Here is a 9,245-nt window from a genome sequence, read left to right as displayed (position 1 = left end):
AGCGGATACCATTTTCTGTGTATGGAAGAAAGCACGCGCATGGAGTTTGGGGGACTTTATTTATTTAATAATAGTAATAATAATAATTATAATAAATAAATAATTATAATAATTACCATAATAGTAATAATATACTGCCTGCCTGGACCTAGATTCAAGAAGCTCCATGTATTTCTTCGTAAGTAGGTGTGCTACGAAGGTTCGTAAGGGGTCCGTAGAACTACCCAAATCTACCCAAATCCTCCTAGCATTACGCAAGTAATGAAGAAATATGGTATATTTACTTATTGTAATGTTGATGCTGCATTTAGAACATGATCAAACCTATTTTTGCTCTGAAATAATGTAATTTCATATCGAAATTAGAAGTAAATATGCAGGTGACGTCATAGAAAATGACGTCAGGAGTCGTCGGGAGACAATATTGTGGAGAGAGAGAGAGAGAGAGAAGATTAAGCCACCCAAAAGGTGGCACGGGCATGAATAGCCCATAAGTGGTGGCCCTTTTGAGCCATTTCCAGTATCAATAGATGATACTGGAGATCTGTGGAGGTGCGACTGCACCCTGCGTGACGGGAGATGTCTCCCGTGTGGAGGAGAAGGAAATATTGTGGAGCGACTTATCCAAGATATATGGTCGCCTGGAGAGTGTTTGCTGCCATATCAGCTTCCTGTACACAGTGATCCAGTCGTCGCATTTCTTTGCTCAAATTGTCGCAAATTTAATTAATTATATTAACAAATAGAATGGGTATTTGTAATAATATCTTTCATAAATAGCCACAAATCATTTAATATTTATTTAAAAAAATGTCTGGAAGTTAAATAAACTCCACAGGACAATAATTTTGTTATATAGATACTAACGTTATTCGCTCGTATGCGTTCGTTACTTAAACTACTCGTGTCCTTTTCGTTCATAGAACACCGAACCCTACATGCTCTCTGATATATTAGTTAATTAATAGAGATTCACAAAAAAACTTATATTTGTATATGTTATCAGAAAGGCAGAGATAAAATAATTTTTGTGATTCCATTACAGAGATGATATCTTATTAGACAGGAAAGATATTCATATTTTAAACAAGGTTTCTTGGCCGACGCTCTGCCTTCATTCATTTTCTTTCTTTATTATGCACCCCATACCCATCCCGTGAGCGGTGGTGTAAAGGATTACAGAGGCACATAATCGGTTCAGGAACTGAACCCTCTAGTTCGTTTAGCTAAGCAAATAACAATCTTTTGACGCTAGTTACAAAATTATTAATGTTATATATACATGTTACCTACCTTGAGGTTACCTTGAGGTGCTTCCGGGGCTTAGCGTCCCCGCGGCCCGGTCGTCGACCAGGCCTCCTGGTTGCCGGACTGATCAACCAGGCTGTTAGACGCGGCTGCTCGCAGCCTGACGTATGAGTCACAGCCTGGTTGATCAGGTATCCTTTGGAGGTGCTTATCCAGTTCTCTCTTGAACACTGTGAGGGGTCGGCCAGTTATGCTTCTTATGTGTAGTGGAAGCGTGTTGAACAGTCTCGGACCTCTGATGTTGATAGAGTTCTCTCTCAGAGTACCTGTTGCACCTCTGTTTTTCAACGGGGGTATTCTGCACATCCTGCCATGTCTTCTGGTCTCATGTGATGTTATTTCTGTGTGCAGGTTTGGGCCCCTCTAATATTTTCCACGTGTAAATTATTATGTATCTCTCCCGCCTGCGCTCAAGAGAATACCGATTTAGGCTCTTTAGTCGGTCCCAGTAGTTTAGATGTTTTACTGAGTGGATTCTAGCAGTAAAGGATCTCTGCACGCTCTCCAGGTCAGCAATTTCTCCAGCTTTGAAAGGTGCTGTCATTGTGCAACAGTACTCCATTCCACTCAATCTTCATTGTTAGTTGCCGATAAGCACTTGGAACAGTAAATCTTTCCGGCGGAGTCTCTTCGCTGGTCCAGTTGGCGAGAATAGTCTCTCTGCCCTTTGTTCTTTTCGCATTGAACATATATTCATGCTGCTCTACCAGTGTGTGATCCTGGTAGAGGTCCAGACCAAAAATGATGACAGGTGTCCTGTGGGTATGAGCAGGCGGTGGTGGTTTCCTCATTGTTATACCAGCAAGCTCTTGAGTACAGAAACATTGCACCATCTCATCAGTACTGTTCATATGAACATGGTTTGCATGTCTATTCGCCAACCAATACCCACCACCAGGGTGTTTTTTGGCAGCCTCAGCCAACCATGCATATTTTGTTGTAGTTCCCGTGCCCGGGGGACACTGCAGGTTGGTTCTTTTCTTCTCATGGTTACGATTTATGATATTTTTGACTTCTTGTGTCTTCCTCCGGGACGATACAGTTGTCCAAGTAGTTTCGTCACTATCAGGCTCCTCCTGTCCAGCATTTGAGTCCACTGTGAAAGATACCATGCTTGTATCTTCCTCGTGTAGACCACTTGATGTACTAGCACTCTGGTGTGAGGCCACTGAGGCAGCACCTGCCTCTAAGGCAGCAGTCGCCATGCCTCGAGTGTCGCCTGGGCAGGTTCACAGCTTCACACAGCACGAACCACAGAGTTACACATCAACCACACAGCAAAGGGACTCCAATCATATCGCACGATCAGTAGGAAAGATTCACACACTGTTTATGCATGCAGAAGCACTGCTAAGAGGCGGGGCGCGAGGAGTTAGGCCTCTCTGCTCCACATAAGCTCGCTTGTTTTCAAGGTCACTCAGTCCGAGCTAAGATTCCTGCCAAATGTATCATTTTGTCACATGTGTAGCTCCTTAGCGTGCACAAACACCTTCTGCATACAGTGTAATAAAACTAACCACTGAAAAATTATATATAACACTAACCGTACCGTAGTATTAATATCAGGTAGAGAAGTGTGAGTAAGCTGCTACAGGTCTTCATAGTTTACCTGGATGGTTCAGAGAGTTCATAGTTTACCTGGATGGTTCAGAGAGTTCAGAGTTTACCTGGATGGTTCAGAGAGAGTTCAGAGTTTACCTGGATGGTTCAGAGAGAGTTTAGTTTACCTGGATGGTTCAGAGAGAGTTTAGTTTACCTGGATGGTTCAGATAGAGTTTAGTTTACCTGGATGGTTCAGAGAGAGTTCAGAGTTTACCTGGATGGTTCAGAGAGTTCAGAGTTTACCTGGATGGTTCAGAGAGAGTTTAGTTTACCTGGATGGTTCAGAGAGAGTTTAGTTTACCTGGATGGTTCAGATAGAGTTTAGTTTACCTGGATGGTTCAGAGAGAGTTCAGAGTTTACCTGGATGGTTCAGAGAGTTCAGAGTTTACCTGGATGGTTCAGAGAGAGTTCAGAGTTTACCTGGATGGTTCAGAGAGAGTTTAGTTTACCTGGATGGTTCAGAGAGAGTATATATGTGTGTTAAACGTGTCTTCCTGTTGACCATTAAATTAAATCAATTTATCTGTTAAATAAAAGACGGATTTTATATAAAAAAAATAAATAAATGTTTATTCAGGTAAGGTACATACATACAAGTAATGTTACATTAATGGATCGATATATAGATAGAGCTAGTACATACAATGCCTAAAGCCACTATTACGCAATGCGTTTCGGGCAGCATATCTTTCTGTCTGCCTCTGTTCCTGTGTGTGTGTGTGTGTGTGTGTGTGTGTGTGTGTGTGTGTGTGTGTGTGTGTGTGTGTGTGTGTGTGTGTGTGTGTGTGTGTGTGTGTGTGTGTGTGTGTGTGTGTGTGTGTGTGTGTGTGTGTGTGTGTGTGTGTGTGTGTGTGTGTGTGTCCTCTCTATCTCTCACACTCAGCCCAAGCCAGCCTGCAAATTAGCATCTCTACAACTCACAGCCTCCCGAAAACCTCTGATGTTTAATCTCAGGTTATGGATGCTCTGAGATCACTGGCTAATCAGTATTCCACTGTAATTCCAGACCTATTAGTCGTAATTGTAATTCCAGACCTATTAGAAACATTGCACCATCTCATCAGTACTGTTCATATGAACATGGTTTGCATGTCTATTCGCCAACCAATACCCACCACCAGGGTGTTGTTTGGCAGCCTCAGCCAACCATGCATATTTTGTTGTAGTTCCCGTGCCCGGGGGACACTGTAGGTTGGCTCTTTTCTCCTCATGGTTACGATTTATGATATTTTTTACTTCTTGTGTCTTCCTCCGGGACGATACAGTTGTCCAAGGAGTTTCGTCACTATCAGGCTCCTCCTGTCCAGCATTTGAGTCCACTGTGAAAGATACCATGCTTGTATCTTCCTCCACTTTATTGCAAGTTTTTATATACGGAGCCCGAGTGGCAACTCATCTGACGTCACCGGTTGAGTTCATTACCAGCGAAGCATCTGATTGGTTGGTTAGTTTACTCACGCCACAGGCAGGGTTCATTATCGGCACCTGATTGGTTGCTCACATTACCATACCGGCACCTGATTGGTTACGCACATAATGACGTCATATTACCATACCGGCACCTGATTGGTTGCTCGCACTACTGACGTCACAATATATACCATACCAGCACCTGATTGGTTGCTCACACTACTGACGTCACGTAATATGCGATATTCAGTATCGTGGACAGAACCAAAAAAAAATTACCAATTAAATCCAACTAGCGCGTGAATAAATAAAGACAGAGCGGACTAATTGTTCCAATTTGTCTTTGTAACTTGTTGCATTAAGTGGGGCTAGGTATCCTAAGTCTCCTTGTTTCACTTTTTTACTTAATTTTTAACTTACTCTATACTAGTCATTTACTGGACTTAATTAATTGAGTGCATTAATATTTCTTTAGGTCTTATTAATTATACAGTCATAACTGAACTATTTATAGTTAATAATCATTAGCTTAAATTTGCCTATGTTTATTATTCAACTTTTTCTTTGATTTCATTTATTACCTAGTTTGCCTAGCCTCGCCATACTCCCTTACTCCATTGTACCCCTGGCTTTGCCTGTGTCTCAAATTGCAAATTGTTACTTACAGTGTACCTGAGAGTACTTGTAAGCAATCTACCTCATTTTTTCAATTTTTTGCTCAATTTGTTTTTGTATTGTATAGTCTTGTTTATAGCTTTGTTTTGTTTATGTTTTTTCTTTGATTTCATTTACTACCTAGGTTGCCTAGCCTCGCCATACTCCCTTACTCCATTGTACCCCTGGCTTTACCTGTGTCTCAATAATGCAAATTATTACTTATAGTGTACCTGAGAGTACCTGTAAGCCCCTTGTAAGCTACCTCATTTTTTCTTTTGTTGTTCATTTTGTGTTTGTTTTGTATAGTCTTGTTTATATAAGTTTAAGTTAAAAGCGAAGCTATACCTAATAAATTCCCTGTAACCTACCTTACCCTTCTATTGTCAATCAATGTCTGTTTTTTTCTTTAAAGAGCGCTGTTTGTCGACATAATTGTATTTGTGCTGCTTTTTCATCTATGTTTTCATTTCTTGTTTTCATTCTACTCATTATGCTCAATTAGTATTAAGCTTGTCATTTAAGTTTATCATGCCCGAAACGCTTTGCGTAATAGTGGCTTTAGGCATTGTATGTACTAGCTATACCTATAAGTTAAACAATCCTTGTAAATATTTATTGTATGTATGTACCTTACCTAAATAAAATTGTATTGTATTGTATTGTATTGTATATATTTTTCCCCCTTTTATAGCATAATTCTATTTTGTAATTTGCCATTCTTGCCTTGTTTTCCTGCAACCAGCCTTTTTATGCAGACAAGTATAGACCCAGAACTAAACCTCTTATCCACTATCTATGACAATCATCACTTTAATGATCTAAATTGCAGATATTTTGCAGCACATGATGTAAACAATGTATTAACTCATAATCACAATATCTCTGTAATCAACTTGAACGTTAGATCCCTAGGTAAACACTTCGATGATGTTAGTGCCTTGATTGAAACTATTGACAACAAATTCTCTTTTATTATACTTACTGAAACATGGTTGAAAGAGGATACTACTCAACTCTTTAACATGCCTAACTACTCGGCAATTCACAACTGTCGTCAACTTCAGAGAGGTGATGGCACTGCTCTTTACTACCACCAAGAACTAACATGCTTAAAAGTAATTAGAACTAGAGACTGCTGTGGGGAGTATATCTTCGCCAGCTTCAGAGTCAAGGGTGCTGAGTCTGTCCTGTCTGTGGGTGCAGTCTATAGAATTCCTAACACTGATGTGTCCGAATTCAACTCAAACCTTAGAAATCTAATACTCGATAACAGACTGAACAAAAACCATCTAATTATCGCAGGGGACTTTAATATTGACCTCTGCGAGCCTGAACACCCTACTGCTGTTAGCTTCCTCAACTGTATGAATTCCTGCTTCCTCATACCCTTAATCACTAGACCTACTAGAATCACTGATAGCACTGCCACGACTCTAGATCACATCTGGACAAACATAACCTCTCCGCTTACTTCAGGTATAATCACCGATAGCACTACAGACCATTACCCCACATTTCTCTTAACTAACATTAGCAAACCACCTCTAGAGTCAAGGGAGTTAAGTTTTAGGCTGCACAATGAAACTGCTATAGACAATTTTATAACTGCTGCTGATAATGTCAACTGGGAGTCCGAGTTAGGTAACATAGGGGACATCAACCTAGCAGTGCAATCTTTTCTTCAAAAAACTCTTAGCCTTTATAACACCCACTGTCCTATGCTTACAAAACAAGTCACAACCAAAAGGCTTAACAATCCCTGGCTTACAAAGGGAATACTTAAATCCATTAATAAAAAACATGACCTTGAGAAGAAGTATAGGTTAGGAATTGTCTCCAAAGAATTCTCAAAGAATTACTCATTATTGCTATCTAAGATAATTAGACGAGCCAAAACTAAATACTACGAAGATAAATTTACCCAAATAAAGAGCAATATTAAAAAAACTTGGAGCACAATTTCACAAATATTGGGATCAAAGAAGACTTTAAATAACAAACCAACACTCCTGTCCTATAACGATGGTCAACTTTCAGCCTCTGATTCTGCTATTGAGTTCAATAGGTTCTTCTCTTCCATTGGGTCATCCCTTGCAAATGATATTCCATCTTCCAGTACTGACGTTAAGGACTATCTTACAGGTAACTATCCACAGTCTCTGTACCTAAAGCCTATTAATTCCACTGACGTCAATGAGATAATCCTTTCCCTTAAAACCAAGTCTAGTGCCCTTGAGGAGATACCAACTTTAATTTACAAAAAAGCCTCCAGATCTTTAGCCCCTGCTATTGCTTTGCTCTTCAACAAGTCACTTGAACTCCAAACCTTTCCAGATATTCTAAAAAAAAGCGAGAGTAACGCCTGTCCACAAATGTGGTGATCTCACAGATGTTAACAACTACAGACCTATATCAATCCTGCCAAACTTGTCAAAAAATTTTGAAAAACTAATCTATAAGCAGCTTTACTCTTATCTAGCCAAACACAATATACTTAGCCCTTGCCAATATGGCTTGAGACCCAAAAAAAGCACTAACGATGCACTTATTAGTATGCTTACAGCTCTTCATACAGCTCTTGATAAAAATGAGTTCCCTGTTGGGTTATTTGTGGACCTGCGTAAGGCTTTTGACACTGTCAACCACCAAAACCTTCTTCTTAAATTACATCATTATGGAGTCAGAGGACACTCCCTGCAATACCTCAAATCCTACCTTACTGACAGGCTCCAGTATGTTTCTGCGAATAATTCAATTTCTCCCACCCTACCCATCAACATTGGTGTTCCTCAGGGCAGCATACTTGGCCCTCTCCTTTTTTGTTTTTTTGATACAGTGCCACATGAAAGATTGATTAAAAAGATAGAGTCTCATGGTATTGGGGGTGCTATATTAAGCTGGATTAGGGCATGGCTATACCAAAGGAAGCAGAGAGTTAGTATAAATGGAATTAAGTCAGAGTGGGAAAATGTTGTAAGTGGAGTGCCTCAAGGCTCTGTCCTGGGACCTCTGTTGTTTATAATATATATAAATGATTTAGATTCAGGTTTGAGTAGCAACATTTGCAAATTTGCCGATGATACGAAAATCGGTAGGGAAATTAATTCGGAGGAGGACTCACTATCACTTCAAGTTGATCTAGATAGGGTTTTGAAATGGTCAAAGGATTGGCAGATGCAGTTTAATGCTGATAAATGTAAAGTTCTGAGGTTAGGTAATGATGATAGAGTTACAAGATACGAGCTAGATGGTGTTGAGATTGCGAAGTCGGATTGCGAAAGGGATCTGGGAGTTATGATTAGTAAGAATTTAAAACAAAAGGATCAATGCATAAATATTCGTAATAAGGCAAATCGGACACTTGGATTTATTAATCGCAGCGTTAGCAACAAGACACCTGGTGTGGTTCTCAAGCTATATCTTGCTCTAGTTAGGCCCCATTTAGATTATGCAGTTCAGTTTTGGTCGCTATATTATAGAATGGATATAAATTCACTTGAACGTGTCCAGCGTAGGATGACTAAGTTAATTCCCCAAATTATAAATCTTTCATATGAAGAAAGATTAACAAAGCTTAAGTTGTATTCACTGGAAAGGCGAAGAGTTAGGGGTGACATGATAGAGGTTTACAAGTGGGTGAATGGATATAACAAAGGGGATATTAATAGGGTATTAAAAGTATCAACACAAGACAGAACTCGAAACAATGGGTATAAATTGGATAAGTTTAGATTTAGGAAAGACTTGGGTAAATACTGGTTCAGTAACAGGGTTGTTGATTTGTGGAACCAATTGCCGCGTAACGTGGTGGAGGTAGGGTCCCTCGATTGTTTCAAGCGCGGTTTGGACAAGTATATGAGTGGGATTGGGTGCTTATAGATAGGAGCTGCCTCGTATGGGCCTTCTGCAGTTACCTTTGTTCTTATGTTCTTACATAGCAATAATGATTTTACATTCTTGTAAAGCCATTAGCACGCATTTCGTTTCAGGCAAGTCCTTAATCTAACAGATAATAGTCATTATAGTGTATTGTCATTATTGTGCATTAATCTAATCTTTGTTTATTGTGTCAAAATTTCTTACAATATAGCTGTAAACATTATTTGTCAATTTTCCTGGAAATTATCTACTTAAAATTATCTGTTAGATTAAGGACTTGCCCGAAACGCTATGCGTGCTAGTGGCTTTACAAGAATCTAAAAACATCAATGCTATGTACTCTCATAACCCAATATACCTTCTTATAAATAAATAAATAAATAAATAA

The sequence above is a fragment of the Procambarus clarkii genome, chromosome 91 (assembly GCF_040958095.1).
Source record: "Procambarus clarkii isolate CNS0578487 chromosome 91, FALCON_Pclarkii_2.0, whole genome shotgun sequence".
Classification (NCBI taxonomy): domain Eukaryota; kingdom Metazoa; phylum Arthropoda; class Malacostraca; order Decapoda; family Cambaridae; genus Procambarus; species Procambarus clarkii.
Note: the sequence above shows the minus strand (reverse complement) of the source record.